The sequence below is a fragment of the Syngnathus typhle genome, unplaced genomic scaffold (genome assembly GCF_033458585.1).
Source record: "Syngnathus typhle isolate RoL2023-S1 ecotype Sweden unplaced genomic scaffold, RoL_Styp_1.0 HiC_scaffold_27, whole genome shotgun sequence".
Lineage (NCBI taxonomy): Eukaryota > Metazoa > Chordata > Actinopteri > Syngnathiformes > Syngnathidae > Syngnathus > Syngnathus typhle.
The window spans coordinates 892546-915541 of record NW_026871933.1 but is presented as its reverse complement, the minus strand read 5'-3'; the positions used below and the strand labels follow the sequence as shown (position 1 = coordinate 915541).

Here is a 22996-nt window from a genome sequence, read left to right as displayed (position 1 = left end):
TGTTACAAATACATGTTACAAAAAGGTACAAATGATAAACGTTAAAAATGAAATGTTACAAATGTTACAAAAAAGGTACAAATGATAAGGGGGAAGAATAAAGAGTAAAACAATTTATGACTCCCAAAGTGGGAATCGAACCCACTACGGGAAACTGGCGCAGGTTGACATTGCCATTGTGTTTCCAACTGAGCTAATCAGGTTCCTACCTCAGTGACGGTTGAATTTGGTTAATGTAATGAATGTGTTTGTTGAATGCGAATGCGTAATCAAAGTGGTGGAAATTGCTTAATGTAATGAATGTTGAATGCGAATGACAAAAGTTACAAATGATAACCGTTGAAAATGATAACCGGGAAGGATAAAGAGTAAAATAAATAATGACGCCCAATGTGGGAATCGAACTGACGCGGGTTTTGATACCACTCGGGAATGATGCTCGTGTACTGGAATCACTTGTGTTTCCCACGAGCTAATTGAGTCCCTTACTATGGAGTTGTTGAAATTGGTTAATGTAATGTATGTGTTTGTTGAATGCGAATACGTAATCAAAGTGGTGGAAATTGCTTAATGTAATGAATGTTGAATGCGAATGTTAGTTACAAATGATAAGCGTTGAAAATGATAAGCGGGAAGAATAAAGAGTAGAATAATTAATGACGCCCAATGTGGGAATCGAACCCACTACAGGAAACTGGCTCGGGTTGACATTGCCATTAAGAATGAATGGGGAAATAAAAGGCACAAATTTGCTAATTACTTAAAAACGGTAAATGTTATGAAGGGGAAAAAAGGTGGCAAGCTTGCCATGAATTTTTGGAACGTGTGAAAGTTTGAACGAGGTGAATCGGTTGAAGCATGTGGGAGTAGTTAGATGTCAAAAAAGTGGGAGGAATAAGTTGTTTAATAATAAGAACTAGAATTGCAATTTCGGAAGAAATTGCGTGTGAAGGCGAAGGCAGATGTTAATTTAGAAACGTTAAGCGTTAAAAATGATGAGAGGGAAGAATGAAAAGGGAAAGAAATAATTGTGAAATAAATGGGAAAATGTTACAAATACATGTTACAAAAAGGTACAAATGATAAGCGTTAAAAATGAAATGTTACAAATGTTACAAAAAAGGTACAAATGATAAGCGTTGAAAATGATAAGGGAAAGGATAAAGAGTAAAATAAATAATGACGCCCAACGTGGGAATCGAACTGACGCGGGTTTTGATACCACTCGGGAATGATGCTCGTGTACTGGAATCACTTGTGTTTCCCACGAGCTAATTGAGTCCCTTACTATGCCGTGGTTGAAATTGGTTAATGTAATGAATGTGTTTGTTGAATGCGAATACGTAATTAAAGTGGTGGAAATTGCTTAATGTAATGAATGTTGAATGCGAATGTTAGTTACAAATGATAAGCGTTGAAAATGATAAGCGGGAAGAATAAAGAGTAAAATAAATAATGACGCCCAATGTGGGAATCGAACCCACTACAGGAAACTGGCTCGGGTTGACATTGCCATTAAGAATGAATGGGGAAATAAAAGGCACAAATTTGCTAATTACTTAAAAACGGTAAATGTTATGAACGAGAAAAAAAGTGGCAAGCTTGCCATGAATTTTTGGAACGTGTGAAAGTTTGAACGAGGTGAATCGGTTGAAGCATGTGGGAGTAGTTGGATGTCAAAAAAGTGGGAGGAATAAGTTGTTTAATAAAAATAATAATAAAGTAGAATAACAATGTGTGAAGGCCTTCGCCTTCACACAATAAAGGACAGGAATAACAATAGTGTGAAGGTCTTCACCTTCACACTAACTAGAATTGCAATTTCGGAAGAAATTGCGTGTGAAGGCGAAGGCAGATGTTAATTTAGAAACGTTAAGCGTTAAAAATGATGAGCGGGAAGAATGAAAAGGGAAAGAAATAATTGTGAAATAAATGGGAAAATGTTACAAATACATGTTACAAAAAGGTACAAATGATAAGCGTTAAAAATGAAATGTTACAAATGTTACAAAAAAGGTACAAATGATAAGCGTTGAAAATGATAAGGGGAAGGATAAAGAGTAAAATAAATAATGACGCCCAATGTGGGAATCGAACTGACGCGGGTTTTGATACCACTCGGGAAAGATGCTCGTGTACTGGAATCACTTGTGTTTCCCACGAGCTAATTGTGTCCCTGTCTACATACTGGTTGAATTTGGTTAATGTAATGAATGTGTTTGTTGAATGCGAATACGTAATCAAAGTGGTGGAAATTGCTTAATGTAATGAATGTTGAATGCGAATGTTAGTTACAAATGATAAGCGTTGAAAATGATAAGCGGGAAGAATAAAGAGTAAAATAATTAATGACGCCCAATGTGGGAATCGAACCCACTACAGGAAACTGGCTCGGGTTGACATTTCCATTGTGTTTCCGACTGAGCTAACGAGGATCCTTCCTTCTTGCTGGTTGAATTTGGTTAATGTAATGAATGTGTTTGTTGAATGCGAATGCGTAATCAAAGTGGTGGAAATTGCTTAATGTAATGAATGTTGAATGCGAATGACAAAAGTTACAAATGATAACCGTTGAAAATGATAACCGGGAAGGATAAAGAGTAAAATAAATAATGACGCCCAATGTGGGAATCGAACTGACGCGGGTTTTGATACCACTCGGGAATGATGCTCGTGTACTGGAATCACTTGTGTTTCCCACGAGCTAATTGAGTCCCTTACTATGTCGTGGTTGCAACTGGTTAATGTAATGAATGTGTTTGTTGAATGCGAATACGTAATCAAAGTGGTGGAAATTGCTTAATGTAATGAATGTTGAATGCGAATGTTAGTTACAAATGATAAGCGTTGAAAATGATAAGCGGGAAGAATAAAGAGTAAAATAATTAATGACGCCCAATGTGGGAATCGAACCCACTACAGGAAACTGGCTCGGGTTGACATTGCCATTAAGAATGAATGGGGAAATAAAAGGCACAAATTTGCTAATTACTTAAAAACGGTAAATGTTATGAACGCGAAAAATACTGGCAAGCGTGCCATGAATTTTTGGAACGTGTGAAAGGTTGAACGAGGTGAATCGGTTGAAGCATGTGGGAGTAGTTAGATGTCAAAAAAGTGGGAGGAATAAGTTGTTTAATAATAAAGTACAATATCAATGTGTGAAGGCCTTCGCCTTCACACAACTAGAATTGCAATTTCGGAAGAAATTGCGTGTGAAGGCGAAGGCAGATGTTAAGTTACAAACGTTAAGCGTTAAAAATGATGAGCGGGAAGAATACAAAGGGAAAATAGATAATTGTGAAATAAATGGGAAAATGTTACAAATACATGTTACAAAAAGGTACAAATGATAAGCGTTAAAAATGAAACGTTACAAATGTTACAAAAAAGGTACAAATGATAAGCGTTGAAAATGATAAGGGGGAAGAATAAAGAGTAAAATAATTTATGACTCCCAATGTGGGAATCGAACCCACTACAGGAAACTGGCTTGGGTTGACATTTCCATTGTGTTTCCGACTGAGCTAATGAGGACCCTTCCTTCTTGCTGGTTGAATTTGGTTAATGTAATGAATGTGTTTGTTGAATGCGAATGCGTAATCAAAGTGGTGGAAATTGCTTAATGTAATGAATGTTGAATGCGAATGACAAAAGTTACAAATGATAACCGTTGAAAATGATAACCGGGAAGGATAAAGAGTAAAATAAATAATGACGCCCAATGTGGGAATCGAACTGACGCGGGTTTTGATACCACTCGGGAATGATGCTCGTGTAGTGGAATCACTTGTGTTTCCCACGAGCTAATTGAGTCCCTTACTATGTCGTGGTTGCAATTGGTTAATGTAATGAATGTGTTTGTTGAATGCGAATACGTAATCAAAGTGGTGGAAATTGCTTAATGTAATGAATGTTGAATGCGAATGTTAGTTACAAATGATAAGCGTTGAAAATGATAAGCGGGAAGAATAAAGAGTAAATTAATTAATGACGCCCAATGTGGGAATCGAACCCACTACAGGAAACTGGCTCGGGTTGACATTGCCATTAAGAATGAATGGGGAAATAAAAGGCACAAATTTGCTAATTACTTAAAAACGGTAAATGTTATGAACGCGAAAAATACTGGCAAGCGTGCCATGAATTTTTGGAACGTGTGAAAGGTTGAACGAGGTGAATCGGTTGAAGCATGTGGGAGTAGTTAGATGTCAAAAAAGTGGGAGGAATAAGTTGTTTAATAATAAAGTACAATATCAATGTGTGAAGGCCTTCGCCTTCACACAATAATAAAGGACAGGAATAACAATAGTGTGAAGGTCTTCACCTTCACACTAATAATAATAAAGTAAATGGAGTAGAATAACATATGTGTGAAGGCCTTCGCCTTCACACAATAATAATAATAATAGAGAATGGTGTAGAATAACATATGTGTGAAGGCCTTCGCCTTCACACAATAATAGAGAATGGTGTAGAATAACATATGTGTGAAGGCCTTCGCCTTCACACAATAACTAGAATTTTGCAATTTCTGGAGAAATTGCGTGTGAAGGCGAAATGTATGAATAACTTCTTCGGGGAATGCTGCCGAACGATGCTGAAACGAGTTGAATTACTTGAGAAATGTAGAAAATTTGGAGAATTTGTGGTGAATTTCAAAATTGAAAGTTTGGAATATTTGGTAAGTGGGAAGTTGTGGAATAGGTATGCAAAAGATGAACAGTTGAAAGTTGGAATGGGTTGAAAAATGTAGAAATTAGAGTAGAAAAATGAAATTTTGGAGAATTTGGTTGAATTTCAAATTTGGAATTTTGGTAAGTGGGAAGTTGTGGAATATGTAGGCAAAAGATGAACAGTTGAAAGTTGGAATAGGTAGAATCGGTTGAAAATTGTAGAATTTAGAGTAGAAAAACGAAATTTTAGAGAATTTCAAATTATTGGTAAGTGAGAAGTTGTGGAATAGTTAGGCATAAGATGCATGAGCTAAATGTTGAAACGGGTTGAATTGGTGGCAAAATGAATAAGTTAGAAAGGAAAAACGCTGTTAAATGACACTGAATGATGTAGACATGAAGTGGGATTGAGCTGAACCTGTTGATGTTGGGACAATACAAATAGGTTAAAAAAATTTGGAAACTGCAGGTGAATATGTACATTTTAGAAAAAGCAGTAAGCAAGAAAACCAATAAGCGAGTAAAAACAGTACATACGCAAGAAGTATTAGTCAACAAGAAACAGTCAGCAAGATAACTACTAAGAATCAAATCTGAATCTGTTCTTATTAGGCATAACAACATCTGCATGACAACATAACGTCCACCAGGTGTCAGTGCTGAGTGACAATTATTAGGCATGAGATGAACAGTTTAAAGTTGGAACATGTCGAAAAAGACATTCCTGTCCACAAAGCCCAGTGGAAAATAAGGATGCTGAGGCCAAAGATACTGCTGCTTTGACGTTGGGGATGTCTGGATAATCTGCAGTAAAATCAAAAACACCAAAAATAAATCCTCTATCCACATTAAAAGTAAAATAACATAGTTTATTTAAAAGTTGACAGAATTACATTGCATGTCCAATGAAAAAATATGCACATCTCTTGAAACTTGTTACAAATGTAAGGCTGTGTGTGCAATTGTTACAGACAGAAATGATTAAGACAGCTCATCCGCTATGCAACATATTTATTTTCAGCGTCCTCTGCTGGCAAAAATACATATTGCACTTGGGCGCATGCATTTCTTCCTCTAAATAGAAAACAAACCTTCCTATAAACCAAAAGTTCTGGGGAGGCAAGTGGCACATAATGTTGATCTTTCATTTATCAATGTATGCAAACGAATGGTTTTTATGTATTATCTATCCATTTACCTGGTCGTTTATTACACCCAAAATGTATAATAGCTTTTTCTATACGATAGACATCCATTGTACATTCTCATATTAACCTTGAGAGGGTTTAAAAAAATATTTACATACCATCTTTGTCGTTGCCTGATGGATCTGTCCAGGTTCCCCCTTGCTTAGTTGTGCGTTTTTTTGTTCGTGTCCACCGTGTTGCTTAAGGTGAGACATGGACAATGAAAATGTGAGTCGGCAGACAGTGCATATTTTCCTCACACTTTTTGACAAATCTATTTTCTGATTCACTGTCCACTCGGCAAGTTTGAAACTTGTGTGCTTTTTTTAGTAATACTTACCCCCTTGCGGTCGCAGTAAGTGCCTGGAACGCGTCCATGCTGCTGAGTTAACTTCTGCAATCTACTTTGTGGTGCCACCGCACATGAGATGATCGCATTCCGTATTGTTTTCTATGTTCTTTGGACAGCAGGCCAAAGAACGCTACCGTAAATTCTATCTATCAATCTAGAATGGGAAAACATGCGACATCTGAGAAACATTTTCGAAATAAACCATAGTATTCCAGAATACTAAGATAAAGACAGCAGAAGTTACAAATATTCCAAAATAAGGCATGGGTAAAATACCATTACTATAGATTAAAATAGATTAAAATCATATACTATACATTAATACCATTAACTACACATTGAAACAATATATTTGCAACTGTATTTGCTATAAACAAAATAATAAACTGGGTCACCTAAATCGACGTTGCCTCTCTCTCTCTCTCTCACGTGTAACGTCAGTGTTCCAACTTGGTGTCGTGGAGCCACGCCAGCATCTCTGGTTGCAAGTCGAAGAGGCCGGCCTCTGAGGGTGGTCTCTATAGGGGGCAGATGTTGATGAAGTGGTGAAATATATTATCATAATGTAATAAAAATGAATAAAATAAACAATTATTATTTTGTGCATTTAACTTTAAACTTTAATAGTAGAACATTTTAAACAGAACAAACAAGTAACACAAAATACAAACAACAGAACAAAAAAAAAAATTTACCACAAAAACCCCTCTAGGGGAAGATTAGGGCCATCGGGGAATTTTTGGTTCCACTCCTCTAATGGAACCATTCTGGTGGCATTGGTGGCGTCCACAAGCTCCACCTGTTCACCTTTGATTTTAAAGCCCACAAAGCGAAAGGGCTCTTCTTCCAGTTCCTGCGCAAAGAAATTTCATGACAATTTATGTTTGAAACACCACGAGAAAACATGATGGATGGATATGTATGTATGTATGGATGGATGGATGTATGGATGGATGTATGGATGGATGGATGGATGGATTGATTGATGGATGGGGTTGGGTAGGTAGGTAGGTATGTAGGTTGGTTAGATATAGATATATAAACAGACAGACAGACAGACAGACAGACAGACAGACAGACAGACAGACAGACAGACAACTGTATCTGAGACAATATCCTACAAAGTTGGTGATCCAGATTTTGAGAAAACTCCTAAAGCATGAATCTGACTTCAACCTTAATGATGATGAGCCACTGATAGCAGTGCATCCCAAGTAAATAACAGTATTGATTCAATTGAGAACACCTTTGTTTATACACATAAAAAACTGCTTGCTTTAGGTACCTTTTATTACAGTATTTTCTGATGATGTTGTCATGTGTGTCATGGACAGCCGCTGTCCAAGTTTGACATGGAAAAAGTTGGTTTCGCGCCATGTGAGGACCTTAATTTCTCTTTGATCCTGTAATGAAAATGTCAAATTAGTACTAGTTGTTGAAATGTGGATCTAGGCTTCAATTACTAAGGCAACATGATGCCCTAAGGGACCTTACTCAGGTGAAATGAGAGTGTGACAGATATCTTTACTGAGACTCTCTCTCTCTCTCTCTCTCTCTCTCTCTCTCTCTCTCTCTCTCTCTCTCGCGACACAATCAACAGATTAGCATTAGCAATACGGTATCGCAATACAACAACAAAAATCTGCTATAAAACTGCTCCTCAACCAATTGTTTCTTTGCAATTGTGATTGCAATACCGTAATTATTCTAATTATCGCCCAAATTCTAATAACCGCCCTGTGTGTGTTAGCGATGGCATAAATAAAACATTGATACCTCTAATTATCGCCCATGCTGCTAAAAAAATCCCCCCAAAACTTACGTTTTCCTCCGCGACCACATGCCGACGTCATTGCGCAAGTTTAAATATGACTGATTTGACAGCGCGTTGAACGTCCCTTTTAAATTGTTTTTCTCCATAAACTATGATACAATTACACTCGTCACTCCGCAACAATATCCTCACACAATTACGTTCTCGGGGCATGGGCTCGAACAAGACGATCGCGTTAATATGACATGTACAACACGTGATGCGCGACGGTAGCGTGTCGCATCGATGGAGCGTCAATTGACGCACCCCGCTGTTAGAGGTAGCTCAAAACAGCCGCTGTCCTCGTGTTAAGAACACCAGTGAGATACTACATAAGGAAAATATACATATTATCGCCTTTAATTTGGAGGCCACAACGTGAAACGCTTCTTCCAGTTCCTGCGCAAAGAAATGTTTTGACAATTTATTATGGGTTTAAAACACCACGAGAAAACATGATGCATGGATGGCAGACAGGCAGACAGATAATAAACGTAAAACCTAAAACAATTCGATTAATTTCATGACCATAATCACAACCACAATGATTTTATACAGTCAGGGAAGCAAGTGAAATTGTATGTCTTCCTGATAGAGCTGTATCTGAGACAAAATCTTACAAAATTGGTGATCCAGATTTAGAGAAAACTCTAAAGCATGATTCTGACTTCAGCCTTGATGATGATGAGCCACTGATAGCAGTTTATCTCAAGTATGTATTTACCGGGTCGTTTACTACACCCAAAATGTATAATAGCTTTTTCCATACGATACAGACATCCATTGTACATTCTCATATTAACCTTGACCAGAGGATGTAAAAAAAATATTTACATACCATCTTTGTCGTTGCCTGATGGATCTGTCCAGGTTCCCCCTTGCTTAGTTGTGCGTTTTTTCATTCGTGTCCACCGTATTGCGTGTTGCTTAAGGTGAGTCAGTTCCACATGGACTATGAAAAATGTGCGTCGGCAGACAGTGCATATTTTCCTCACACTTTTTGACACATCTATTTTCTGCTTCACTGTCCACTAGGCAAGTTTGAAACTTGAGTGCTTTTTTTTTTTAGTAATACTTACCCCCTTGCGGTCGCAGCAACTGCCTGGAACGCGTCCATGCTGCTGAGTTAACTTCTGCAATCCACTTTGTGGCGCCACCGCACATGAGATGATCGCATTCCGTATCGTTTTCTATGTTCTTTGGACAGCGGGCCAAAGAACGCTTTGACAGCACGTCGAATGTCCCTGTTAAATTGTTTTTCTCCATAAACTATGATACAATTACACTCGTCACTCCACTACAATAGCCTCACACAATTACGTTATAGGTGTGTGCGCTCGAACAAGACGCATTCATATGACGTAAGCAACACGTGATGTGCGACGGTAACGTGTCGCATCGATGGAGCGTCAATTGACGCATTTGATTGTAAAATAAAGGTTTAAAAAGTTAAAAAGTCTCCTCTCAACCATAAGTTAATTTAAAAATGTAAAAAGTTAAAAGTTTTAAAAGTTATCATTTTAAAAAGTAAAAGTAACATTTTTAAAAATTAAAACGTTGAGTTAAGCTAGCATTTAAGTTAGTTAAGCTTATCACCCAATATAGTGCCAATATAGTGCACATTTAACAATGTTTAGTAAAAACCTAGTTACTTTTTTCCTGGTTTTGTTGTAGCTTATGTGGTTATCAAGCCAGACCATGAAAGGAAAACTAAATATGTAAGTTGTATTTTGGTGTAGCAATTGTCAATAATAATTTATCATAATTTTAAAAAATAGTTGGAAAAATATGGGGAGAAAAAAAAGGAAAGCATCTATTGAATTGATACAACTAATACATTTAATATAATGACTCAACACACAATTTATACACGGACAACTAAATATAACTAAGAGGTGAAATATATTATCATAATTTAGATTAAATTAATTCAATTTAATACAAAATAAATAAACAATGACTATTTTGTGCATTTAACTTTAAACTTTAATAATAGAACATTTTAAACAGAACAACAAACAAGAAATACAAACAATAGAACAAAAAAAAAAAATTACCACAAAAGCCCCTCTGGGGTAAGATTAGGGCCTTCGGGGAATCTTTCTTTCCACACTGTCAATGGAACCTTTTTGGTGGCATTGGTGGCGTCCAAAAGCTCCACGTCTTCACCTTTTATTTTAAAGGCCACAAATCGAAATGGCTCTTGTTCCAGTTCCTGCGCAAAGAAATTTCATGACAATTTATTGTGTTTAAAACACCACGAGAAAACATGATGGGCAGATAGATAGATAGATAGATAGATAGATAGATAGATAGATAGATAGATAGATAGATAGATAGATAGATAGATAGATAGATAGATAGATAGATAGATAGATAGATAGATAGATAGATAGATAGAAAACCTAAAACAATTTGATTAATTTCATGACCATAATCACAACCACAATGATTTTATACAGTCAAGGAAGCAAGTGAAATTGTATGTCTTCCTGATAGAGCTGCATCTGAGACAAAATCTTATAAAGTTGATGATCCAGATTTTGAGAACACTCCCAAAGCGTGAATCTGACTTCAACCTTAGTGATGATGAGCCACTGATAGCAGTGCATCCCAAGTAAATAACAGTGTTGATTCAATTTAGAATACCTTTGTTTATACACATGGGAAAAACAGCTTGCTTTAGGTACCTTGATCTCAGTATTTTCGGTGGAGTGGAGCTCCAGGCCACCGGAACACGATGTTTTCAGGTGCGTAAGAGACACCCGCTGTCCAACCGTTAGGACAAAAATGTTCGCCTCTCGCCACCTGACCACCTTTATTACCATTTGATCCTGTAATGAAAATGACAAATTAGTACTAGCTGTTGAAATGTCGATCTAGGCTACAATGACTAAGACAATAAAGCTAGAGAAATACTCAAGAAACTGGTGTCAAATTTCTGTCCTACAAAACCAGTGTCTTGCAGGTTTAGACGTCTCCCTCCTCTAATATGCATGATCGTCAGCAAACTTTGCACGGGTGATATTAGAGTGAGCTATCAAAAGCTTGGAAAGGATCAGGCCTTGAAGGCACCTTACTCAGGTGAAATGTGGGTGTGTGTGATGTATCTATATTTAGACACGCACATGCACACATACGCACACACATGCATGCACACGCACGCGCACACACACAAACACACACAGATAGTGTGACAGAGAGAGAGAGAACAATCAGTTTACTTTTTTTAAATAAATGATGCCTAATGGGACGACAGACCCACGTGACATCGCCATCCTCATGGGGCGGATCTAAAAATGAAAAACAGATTAATCATCACTACTTCATGAAAGAGAGGGAGCGGAAAGAGAGAGAGATTGATCTTACAGCAGAGACAATGCCGTCTGTCGTGAAAAGGACACCCTCCTCATGGCGGATGTCCTTTAAGGCTCTGGCAATGCTTGGAGGGTACAGCAGAGCTGTCCCCCTCACCTCCAAATCTGGGGTCACTTCTATCGCCCCAGCCACATAAATGCCGGTGTTGTGCCGGGAGAGGAGGACCCCTTGTTCTTTTCCCCGGCCAAAATTAATAATTCGAAAAGTGCCTCCAACGGAGACATCAGAGGCTAAATTTTCAAAAAGAATCATTTTACACAAATGGTGGCCATCACAGAGGGCCACCACTGTATTACAGTGGGAAGCCTTAGCCTCCACCGTGCCATCCTCTTTAAGGGCCCATCTGGAATATCTTGTTGATGTTTTTAAGGCCACCACTTTGGCCGTGACCGCCGCTGGCATTTGGTGGAGCGTCCACAGGTTTTCCATTCTGACAAAAAAAATGAAAATAATAACTGATCATCAGAGACATAATTACTATAGCACTTATATATGGTTGAATTAGTCTACATGATGACAGAAATCGGTTATAAAATAGCAGCCCTACCCTTTTAGAAGGACTATGGTTAATGTCCTAAATGGCTATTGTTTAATTGTTTTTGTCCTAAATGGCTATTGTTTAATTGTTTTTTGTTGGTTTTATTTATCTATCTATCTATCTATCTATCTATCTATCTATCTATCTATCTATCTATCATATATTTATTTATTTATTTATTTATTTATTTATTTATTTATTTATTTATTTATTTATTTATTTATTTATTATTTCCAATGAACTACTTCCAGTTTTGTGTATTTTGGAAGATGTTAAGAGTTGACTCCTTTGATCTACAATTTCATCCCCTACATAATTTGGGAAACTCATATGTTGGCACCTGTGCATTTGTTCCAACGGTAAGCAAAGATTGATTTTCTATTTGTTATAGTGAAATAAACATCTGCAGCCAGAAACGGTGCTGAGAGTTGACTGATCTAGCCGCGACACTCGCATGATTGACAGCGCCACGGTTTTTTTTTTCTGGCCGCTCACTAGTTCCCAGGCTTTTTTCCCACATGCGGTATAGATCAAAAAAGGTGTCTATGCAGCCTTGTTAAGGCGGCATCACAATGTTAAATCACGTATACAACAATATTGCCAATTTATAATTGTACAAATAAGTTTATACAATATGACTCGGAATATTTGCTCATTTGGTTTTAGAGTACGCACTACTGAATGATATTTAGTCATCGTCGTCTCAAAAACTAAACCATTTGAAGAAATATATTGTTCGAGAGATGCTTACTAATGGATCAATTTTTTTGAGGACATAGGTATAATATATATTATAATATACATTTTTAAGGTCATAGGACTCATTTAATACACTTTTTACAATTTTACACTTGCCGTCGTGCGCGAGGTTTATTTCGTTTTTTTTCTTGAATATCAGCTCTTCTTCAACCAAATCGGTGCAATTGTTATTAAACATTAAGAAACGGACCTGAAGACCTCTTACTCAAATTCGCGTGTACAGGCCTTTTAAGAAACATTTTAAAAGGCCTGTCTGTACACGCGGAAAAGTGAGGATGTTACTTAATTTTCACCCAGTTTAAAGTAGTAAATACTAATTTACAGAGTAACACAATGGTCTACAGTACAACACTAGACTACAAAGTGTTTATAAATGTTTTGGGAAAATCAAATTTCGGACTGGGTTGAGCGAGCTACTTACCTCTTTCGACGTCTGGGAAAGTCTGATGCGAACTTGTGTGCGCCCCAATATCTTTGCGGGTAGTGGGAAATTTAAGTGCAGCTAGGCTAAACAGATATGCAACATTTGGATATGCAATATTTGGATATGCAATCGATAAAAAGAGTGTCAGACACACATATCCCTGTAAATTCGTCTGAAATGTGACTAAACGATTGAGTGAACATGTTTCAGCACTTTAAGATTTTGTTCATGATATACTACGATCACAGTCCTTGTGAATTCAGATTTCTATGAACGTAGCACAACCCCGCCCCCATTCAACATTAATAAGATATTAATTACACACGGAAGAAAGAAAAATAATAACTGCTAAACACATCATGTGAATTGTGATTATACAATTGAGAGCTGTCAGTCATGGTCAAAACATATTTTCGACCATGATCGCGGTTCTAGAATAGAATAGAATACAATAGATCTTTATTTGTCATTGTCACCTGTACAACGAAATTTAAAAAGTGCCAACCGATCCGCGCATGAGATAAAAAAAAATAGAATAAATAGAATAATTTAAAAAAAGTGTTTAGGAGCAGATTGTTCTCTCCGCACCACTCCGATAGCCGGACCACTTCGTCCTTGTAGGCAGACTCATCCCCCTTTGAGATGAGTCCCACCACGGTTGTGTCATCCGCAAATTTCACAATGATGTTGCTACGGTGGGCGGGGGTGCATGCATGTGTGTAGAGCGTGTAAAGCAGTGGGCTCAGTACGCAGCCCTGTGGGGAGCCGGTACCGAGACTGAGAGGTGTGGATGTATGACGGCCCACTCTCACCGTCTGGCTGCGACCCGTCAGGAACGTCATTCTCTGCAGCCAATTGTCGTTCACCAAATATAAATTGGCAATTACTAAGTGGTGAAATACATGGGCATATGAACATAATGAATTAGTATTCTTAAACGAATAAATGTCTGATTTGTGTATTTTGTAAGATGCTGAATTGTTGACTCTTATCTAGCAGCGCAAATCTGCGTGTACGCGACTTTTCTAAAATTTAGAAAATGTATGTACACGCAAATGTCTAGTAAATGAAATGTGAGGATATTGGAATACTTAATAATTTTCACAAAGTTTAAAGTGGCGAGTAATAATTTCCACAATAACACCGAACCGCAATAGTTTACAGAGCACCGGCTCTGATTGGCTACCATAACGCTGCCTTAGCCAACCGCTCACATAATTGGGCGCTGGCTTAGACAACCGCTCACGTAATTGGGCGCTGCCTTAGCCAATCGCTCACCGATTTATTACGTTAACCCGGAAACTCCTGATTTTGGGAGGAATTAGTTTTTTTTTTTTTAATTGAATCAAAGAAGTAATACAAGAAATAATATAAATAACTTTCGGAAACTCTGAAAAAGTATGAATAAATTGGGCTTGACTCGAAAGTGTTCAAATTCATGTTAAAAAAGTTAAAGTTAAAGTCCCAATGATGGTCACACACACATCTGGGTGTGGTGAAATTTGTCCTCTGCATTTAACCCATCCCCGTGTGATTTTAATCCATCCCCTGGGGGAGAGGGGAGCAGTGAGCAGCAGCGGTGCCGCGCTCGGGAATCAGTTGGTGATCTAACCCCCCAATTCCAACCCTTAAGGCTGAGTGCCAAGCAGGGAGGTAATGGGTCCCATTTTTATAGTCTTTGGTATGACCCGGCCAGGGTTTGAACCCACAACCTTCCAGTCTCAGGGCGGACACTCCACCACTAGGTCACTGAGCTGTTTAAATATTGGAAACAAAATATAATAAATCACACACAAGAGAAGGGAAAAAATTGTGCTTTTTGGGACAAAATACAGGTTTTTTAATTGAATCAAAGAAGTAATGCAAGAAATAATATAAATAACTTTCAAAAACGCTGAAGACATAACAAATAAAAACATATCAAGTATTTTACTGATTCAATAGATAATAATCTCTGTGTGCCCTGCGATTGGCTGGCAACCGGTTCAGGGCGTCCCCCGCCTACTGCCCGATGACGGCTGGGATAGGATCCAGCACACCCGCGGCCCGCGTGGGGACTAAGCGGTTCAGAGAATGAATGGATGGATGGATGGATGTTATGTTAATTTCAGTGTTATTTTTTAAGAGTTTAAGTGCAACATGATTGTAGACGCTGTTATACAAAAGATAATGCAAACATAATTTGAGGCAAAAAATATAATAAATAAATAAATAAATAAATAAATAAATAAATAAATAAATGGATAAATGGATAAATGGATAAATGAATGAATGACTGAATGAATCAATGACTGAATGAGAACAGAAAACAGACTGTATCTGAGGCTTAGTAGAGTAAAATCAGAGGCTTCCGACTGTTAAAGGCCAAGCTGTTCTTTGTCTGCATTTCTGGATGCGTGTAGAACCACAGGCAAGACCCAAGAACATACTAAAAAAAAAACATGAAAGATGTGTTGAGGAAAAGGAGCAAAATGCTTCATGAAAATGTTCCTTGATGCTTACTCACAGAAGAATCAGAAGAAGTCCTGTGTGTTACCATGCTGGTTTGGGAGTTTGTGATTCATGTTACCATGCTGGTTTGGGAGTTTGTGTTTCATGATGCTGGCCTCCGTTGTACAGGTCTTTTGGAAAGTCTTGGCTCTCCCTGGGCTATAATATAACATCATAATTAATCCATTTTGAAAAATCACATTACAATACAGTCATACATCAAGCATATGTACAACTTGTGTCCATCTTGAGTGAATGATATGAACACATTCAATTTGGAATCACAATTACTTACGTGTTGCTTGGAGTCAATAGAAAAGGAGAATAACACTGGTCCCATGGATCTTCTTAAAATTTCGGCCATTTTTTTGGCGAGACAGGCCAGGTCTCATCAAGGCTGAGTACCAAGGTGGCCAAACAAATGGTCTAGACAAATGGAGCACACATGCAACATAAAAAACTGAAGAAGAAAAAACATAGAGGTGGTTGAGGACATGAGTTGAAAAAGACATTCAAAATTAAAGAGAGTGTTTTGTAACAATAGTCAATAATAATTGGCTACTTACAGAGGAATGAGAACTCCTGCTTCTTGCCACCCTGGCTTGGGAGTCTCTCTCTCTCTCTCTCTCTCTCTTTCTCTCTCTCTCTCTCTCTCTCGTGTAACGTCAGCGCTCCAACTTGGTGTCGTGGAGCCACGCCAGCATCTTTAGTCCCAGGTCGAAGAGGCCGGCCTCTGAGGGTGGTCTATATAGGGGGCAGGTGTTGATGGTGTGGTCGGCTGTCTGCTCGGGGAATCCGCACTCGCATACCGCACTGTCCGCCAGACCCCACTAGACATGTTGAAGCGCCCAACACCAGTTCTTAAGCGGTTCAGTGTGGTCCACTGCTGGCGAGGTAGTTCGTCTCCTCCTATGGCGCCGTCTCCTGGTTCCCAGACATAACTGTGCATGAGGGAGGGGCCAGCTGCCTCCCACTCCTGCTTCCAAGCTGCTGCCAGCCAGGCATCTCTGGAGATGTCTTCAGGGATGGAATTGAGCATCTCTTGTGCTGCTATGTTGTAGGGGTGGCGTGCCTTGAGTCTGCTTGGGAGTCATTCGTCCATGATGAATGTTTTTGCATGCTCAAGGTCTTTGTGGAGAAAAAAGGACAATCCAGCAAAGTTGATTGAAAATGTATGATTGTACAGAGGGCTTACACAAGCTTAACTATAAATTACAACATGTTACAATTTTATAATTACATTACAATAAGGTGATATGTCATGCCTACCTCTGGCCTCCATTCTGGGATGAACTGCTTTCGCCAGATAAAAACTGTTAAAATACAAAGGAGTGAAATAGCAGCATTTACTCTCTTTAGAAAGAAAGGAAAAAACATGTTTCATGACGAGCAACTTACCTCATCTGTTTTCTGTTCTCGCCTGGTGATTATGACATTCAAAAAAATTCAAAATAAAAGTTCAAAACAATTAAAAAATTAAAATGTAAAAGGCCTTCCCTTAACTCATCTTTAAAATTTGATTGTAAAATAAAGGTTTAAAAGGTTAAAATTTGATTGTAAAATAAAGGTTTAAAATTTTAAAATTTGATTGTAAAATAAAGTTTTAAAAGGTTAAAATTTGATTGTAAAATAAAGGTTTAAAAGGTTAAAATTTGATTGTAAAATAAAGGTTTAAAAAGTTAAAAAGTCTCCTCTCAACCATAAGTTAATTTAAAAATGTAAAAAGGTAAAAGTTTTAAAAGTTAAAATTTTAAAAAAATAAAAGTAACATTTTTAAAAATTAGAACGTTAAGTTAAGGGAAGGCTTTTTAAAAATAAAAAGTTGAGTTAAGGGAAGGCTTTTTAAAAATTAAAAAGTTGAGTTAAGGGAAGGCTTTTTGAAATTTTAAAAAGCCTCTGCCTTCCCTTAACTCAACGTGATTCCTCACCGACCCCCAACCACTATTCCAGCAGGTTTCTTTCATTTGTCATTTTGAGCAACTTTCGCCCCAGATCCCATCTCACCTAAAGGCAACAAATCACCCACCACATCCCACCACTAATATTATACACTTACGACAACGTTCACGTTCTGATTTCCATCCTTTTTGCAAATGCTGAACCACATGATTTAGCTGTGACTTACCTTTCAGTGGCCAAAACACAGAAAACAGGATTGTGATAGCTGTAGTACGTTTGCAAGACACCTGAATGAAGAGCACACTGAGGTCGAGAGACAAAAATTAAGTCAAGCAATGTGTTTTTGTCAGTGGTAGCAGTGGTTATGAGTTGCGTGTAACCTGTTGAGCGAAACAAATCGAGAATGGGCTTGAATGAGGCAGATAGCATATCTTCATTAAAATCTCCACATACCAAGATCTGATGATGGTCCATTACTTCAAGGTACCGCAAGAGATTTCCCAAGCTTGGCAGAAAAGTGCGCAGACTGTTGCCTGGAGGCCTGTAAACGGCAGCAATCAACACATTGAGGGGAGCTTCAAGTTTCACCACAACAAATTCAATGTCGGTCACACCCTGTATGTATTTCTTTTCCTGGGCTGCAATGTGACTTTTGACACAAATACCTACGCCGCCACCAAGTTTTGTTGCCAAGTCAGGACAGTTTGTGTAAGAATCTCTTCGGTTCCTGTGAAACATTGTGAAGCCTTCCAAGCAGGCACGTCCATCAGCCACAGATCCTTGAAGGTGTGTCTCTGTGAAGCACAAAACATCAGCAAAGTGCAGCTCGTGGTGGCACCTGATGTCCTGCACATGACAAGACAGCCCTTCGGTGTTATGATGGACGACAACCAGGTGATTTGCTCGATCTACCGACGGCATCACGTGAAGGAGTGGCATGACGCTCTCCAAAGAATCCTCTGCCATCTCAGCAAGAGCAGCAGTGATTTCTGGATTTGCATGAAGTCTTCTCTCGTCCATATGCAGAATATGCAGACCGCTGAGCGAGGTCACTCTACTCAGAGCTACGTACCCCATGCCGTGTTCGAAAACGCCTTTCAGCGAAACAGCAGCCTCTGATGTTGTCATGCCTTGTACCTTGTGGATCGTGCAGGCAAAAGCAAGCTTGATGGGAAACTGTCGGCGCGTCACTCCAGGCTTTTTCAGCTTCTCCTCCTGTCTGTCAATGTACACACGGTTAGCGGCACGCGCTGTGTTACTCACATGATCAAGTTCCAACCCAACTTTCTTTACGCGGGCTTCATTCGGATAGTTGACCAATTCCACAATTTTTCCAAACGTCCCGTTGCACAGACCTGCTTGAACATCAAAATTACGCGTGAGCATAACACGAGCACCGAGGGCAACTCTGATCGAGTCCGGGAGCTCGCTCTTAGCGCCTTGCACAGGGAAAGTTTGCCTCGCCATTCTGCCGGTTTGTTTGTCCTTCTTGTAGTCATCTGCATCAATTTGTACAATGTCCTTATGAAGCAGATCCAGCATCGCAGAGTTATGGCCATCTACCTGTTTATTGGTGGCAAAAACATGCAGAATATGACTTGGACACATTTCTGGAGAAGTGTACCTCGTAGCAAGAAGAGCTCTGTCCAGTTCCGAAAGTTCATCAGACTTTTCTTTCACCCGGAGTCGGTTCAGCAGTTCGGCAAAGGCAACATCGTCTTTCTGCCTCATGATGGCGGTGAGCGTGATCTTTTTGAAGTTGTCACGCCAGTGGTCCAGCCGAGTGGGATCGTACACGCATAGCGGTTTGGACTGTCTCACGGGAGGGAGCTGAAAGAAATCTCCAACAGCAAGAACAGACATGCCACCAAAAGGTAAATTGATGCCTTTGATTTGTATCAACCTGGCATTCACGTAGGCAAAGAGGTCTTTGGACACCATGGAAATCTCGTCGATGATGAGTATTTGGGCGATCGACAGCTCGGCTCTGACTTCGTCCAGTTTATTGCCCAGGCCGTGGTACGGGGGTTTGAGACTTCTCGGCAGTTTGAGCAGACAATGCAAAGTTGTCCCAGAAATGTTGAATGCCGCCGTGCCAGTGAAGGCTGCGAGAACGACCGTCTGTTTGGAAATGTCGGCCTCCTCAGCCAGTCGTGGTAGTCTTTGCAGTATTTTGGTAGCCTCGGTGTGGATACACTTAATGAGATGCGATTTGCCGGTCCCGGCGCCACCGTTGATGTGGTAGAAGAACTGCTCGATGGGCTTTGAGCTACACACACGTTTTATGCACCAATCTCTGACCTTGTAGAAAACAGACGCTTGCTTTTGGTTCAGGTTCCGATACATGTCACGTAACACTGCGGGATCGATGGCAGCAGCTTCTGTCGCAATGGAAATTTCAGACGTTTCTGACCTTACGTTATAGTCCGGGACATTGTCCTCCACGTTGTCATTTGGTTCATCTCTTGCGTTGTTTTCCTCAATGCATTCGAGTCTTTGCAACTCGCTCTCAGGAGCCAGGTGGCACCATTCGTTTATGACGAGCCCGCTCTCCTCCACCTCTTGGATGGCATCGTCAATGTCTTTACTGTGCTTCTCATACCTTTCTCTGTTCCTGTTGACAATTTCGCACACACGCTCCACAGAGTCGTTATATGGTAACTGTACACAGGCATGATCATGAAACAACTGATATGAGGGACAGCGTTCAGATTTTAACTGGCAATTAGCACGATGAGGCAGGTACAGCTTGAGCAAGGAGCAGTAATATTCCTCTGGATTCTTTTGTTCAGAGAATTTGCAGTATTTGATGACCGCAGCTTTTTCTTTTCTTTTCTGGACAAAGCCCATGTCGTTCAGCAGAGGCAAAACATTTTTGCCTTTTACCTGTTTGCCATAAACAATTCTGCATGTTGATGCAAAATCGGCCAAGCACATCACTTCAAAGTCCTTCGTTTGGGGTCTGCTTTTATATTTGTCTGGCAGGCCAGTCATCCACACTTCATGAGACTCCTGCGTTTTGCCCTCAAGGAGCGAGAGAGGATAACTCATTTTCAGCGGATTGTCACTCGTTTGTACAAATACCACACTGCGAGAGGACTGTTTCATATGCAAGCCGCACGCGCGTGCGACACACTCCTGAGCACTCACTTCTCTTTTCTTTGAGTACGCTTGCATGATTTGTTTCATTTCATCGCTCTCATTGACATTTTCATTGCGTGAGTTTTCAATAACAGACTTCAGGTATTGACTCAGACCGTGTTCAGCTTTGCTGATGTAGCTGCAGATGTACGAGATGCACGAATAGGCATTCAGAATGTACTGGATGTCCAAGTTGGCATCCCAGGCAAGAAGCAAATGGCGGTTGTAGTTGTTCACCCAGCAGTCTTTTGGATCTCGCTTGAGCACAACAGAACTCTTTGAGGCGGTCATGTACAAACATTCCATGTACTCAGCATCAGTGAGCTCGCATTTAGCCAAAAGCTGCGGCAAAGTCAGGGATGAGGTTTCAGGTTCATTCAGCAAACGCTGCACACGAACAAGCTTGTCATTTGCCACCACCTGCTTCTCCTTGTGTTGATCTTGATTTTCACAGACTACAGGTGTGATGATCATTGTGGTTTCGCACGGTGGTCTGGGAAAACCAAATCGGCAGTTTGCACCTTGGTGTTTGACGCACGTTTTGGTGTGACCTTTGCTGTGCATCTGAACTTCTGTGACTTTTTTATACAACTCGGGTTCCTTTTCTGGGTCCGGCAGCTGAGCCGAGATGTAGCGAGACACAAAATCGCAGATGGCTCCTTCTGAGGCTTCCTCAAATACAGGGGCATCTTTAACCCATATGAGGCAATGAATGTGAGGACTTCCTCTGTGCTGAAACTCTAATCTGTAAAAGTAGTCGACGACTTCACCAATCGGTCGTGCCGGAGAGAGGATCAAATCTCTGAACAGAGCTTCCACACGTTTGTCAAACATGCGCATTGTCGTCACTGGATTGCTGCGTAGAATTTCACACTTGGTGGCCCAGTCAAGTTCAGCAAAATCCACCACCTCACCTTGTTGCGCTTTAATGGCAGTGATGACCTCTTCCCAACGCATTTCGGCAGCAGAAAATGTGCAAAAGAATGTGGGTGTACCCAGCTGTCGGATCATTGCAAAAAGATCTTTGGTGGTTCTTTCCCAATAGGCTGGCGTGCCTCTCAGGGGCGTCATGAAACGGACTGCATCTTTGCTGCGCACCAGTTTTTCAACTTCACGTTTGTCCTGCAGCATAGCATTGTTTATCCTCCGACCATCCCTGGTAAAAGGTTTACCTTTGCGTAGCTGGATTCTCATGCTTGATGTTGCCAGGTAAATTTCAGTCACAAACTGAGCAAAGAACAAGTAGTTTGTATCACGAGCAAAACGTTCATCCACACAACACAGACGTGTTTTGAAATATTTGCTTGGTGTGACATTTATTTGTCTCTCTTCATCAAGGGTGTTTTGTCCAGTTGGAAATTGCACTGGAAATGCCATGGCCTCAAGTTTGGGAGTCCTGAAAAAGCTTACGGGGTTATTTCTTTCTGCAGGAGCCACACAGTAAATGCCTTGAGTAAAACTCATAATTTCCTCTGACACATCATTTGGTTGGAGACATGACTCCAGGATAACCCCACCGTTTGGTGCATCACCTTCTTCCACATTTTCAGCACACTGTTGCTGCACATTACCACGTGCATCGTTCTGTGAGTCACTGTTCAATTCACAGAGAGCATCCCTCTCAAATGCGTGGATTGCCTCGAGGTCTTCCTCATTGTAGTCACTTTCGTTCATTTCGTCTTCATCAGAGCCGCTGTCATCATCGGTGAGCGTCGGGTCACAAAGGTCAGCATCGTCGCGAATGGTGATGTTTCTGTACTGCGGATGAATTTGTTTCAGTTTTATCAGGGCACTCATTAACTTGGACCAAGTGACAGTTTGAAATATCTGATGTCCTTTGTAACAAAGTCGTCTTTTCAGTTTCACTCTCAACACCTGAGACCTACTTCTTAGTCTGGGCAAGACATTGACCGTTTCTTCCACTTCTGATGGTACACACACAACATTCCCACGGATGGCTCGTTGTTGACCCTTTGGCAGAGGGACGATTTTGGCAAATGAAATGCATTTTGAAACGAGATGTCTTTCCAGAATATTTAGATCACACAGTTCAGTGGGAATGTCTGCAAGTTGGAGATTGTTAGTTACAGCAAGTGCTGGCATTTTACCATCTTTGAGATGTGCATGGCAGGTGTGACATATCCACTCCATTTTTCTCTCATCCGGTACTTTGCAGCATGTGTTACATTCACGATTACAAACATGAACAAACCTTCGTGTAAGGCAACTTGCAACAACGTCCTGGTTTTTCTTATATTGGATCAGCTGGCGCACTTGATTGGGAAATAATGCTCTGTGGCAAACTGTGCAAACAAAAGTCGGTCCATTTTTTACCTGAA

The 22996-nt window shown here is 39.9% G+C and overlaps 2 long non-coding RNA genes across 3 annotated transcripts; both read right to left on the bottom strand.

Annotated features, from left to right (window-relative positions):
- Positions 1 to 5146: 5146 nt before the first annotated feature.
- On the bottom strand, positions 5147 to 6485 carry LOC133147041 (uncharacterized). The gene is made up of 3 exons (XR_009711493.1): positions 6204 to 6485; positions 5983 to 6063; positions 5147 to 5480 (listed from the first exon to the last, which is right to left on the bottom strand). It is a non-coding gene; the product is annotated as an uncharacterized LOC133147041 (long non-coding RNA).
- A 3554-nt stretch (positions 6486 to 10039) lies between these two features.
- LOC133147042 (uncharacterized) lies at positions 10040 to 11100 on the bottom strand. Of its 2 annotated transcripts, XR_009711495.1 has the most exons (3): positions 10948 to 11100; positions 10719 to 10862; positions 10040 to 10243 (listed from the first exon to the last, which is right to left on the bottom strand). It is a non-coding gene; the product is annotated as an uncharacterized LOC133147042 (long non-coding RNA). The 2 variants fall into 2 exon arrangements; XR_009711494.1 differs by having other exon boundaries at positions 10719 to 11100.
- Positions 11101 to 22996: the final 11896 nt, after the last annotated feature.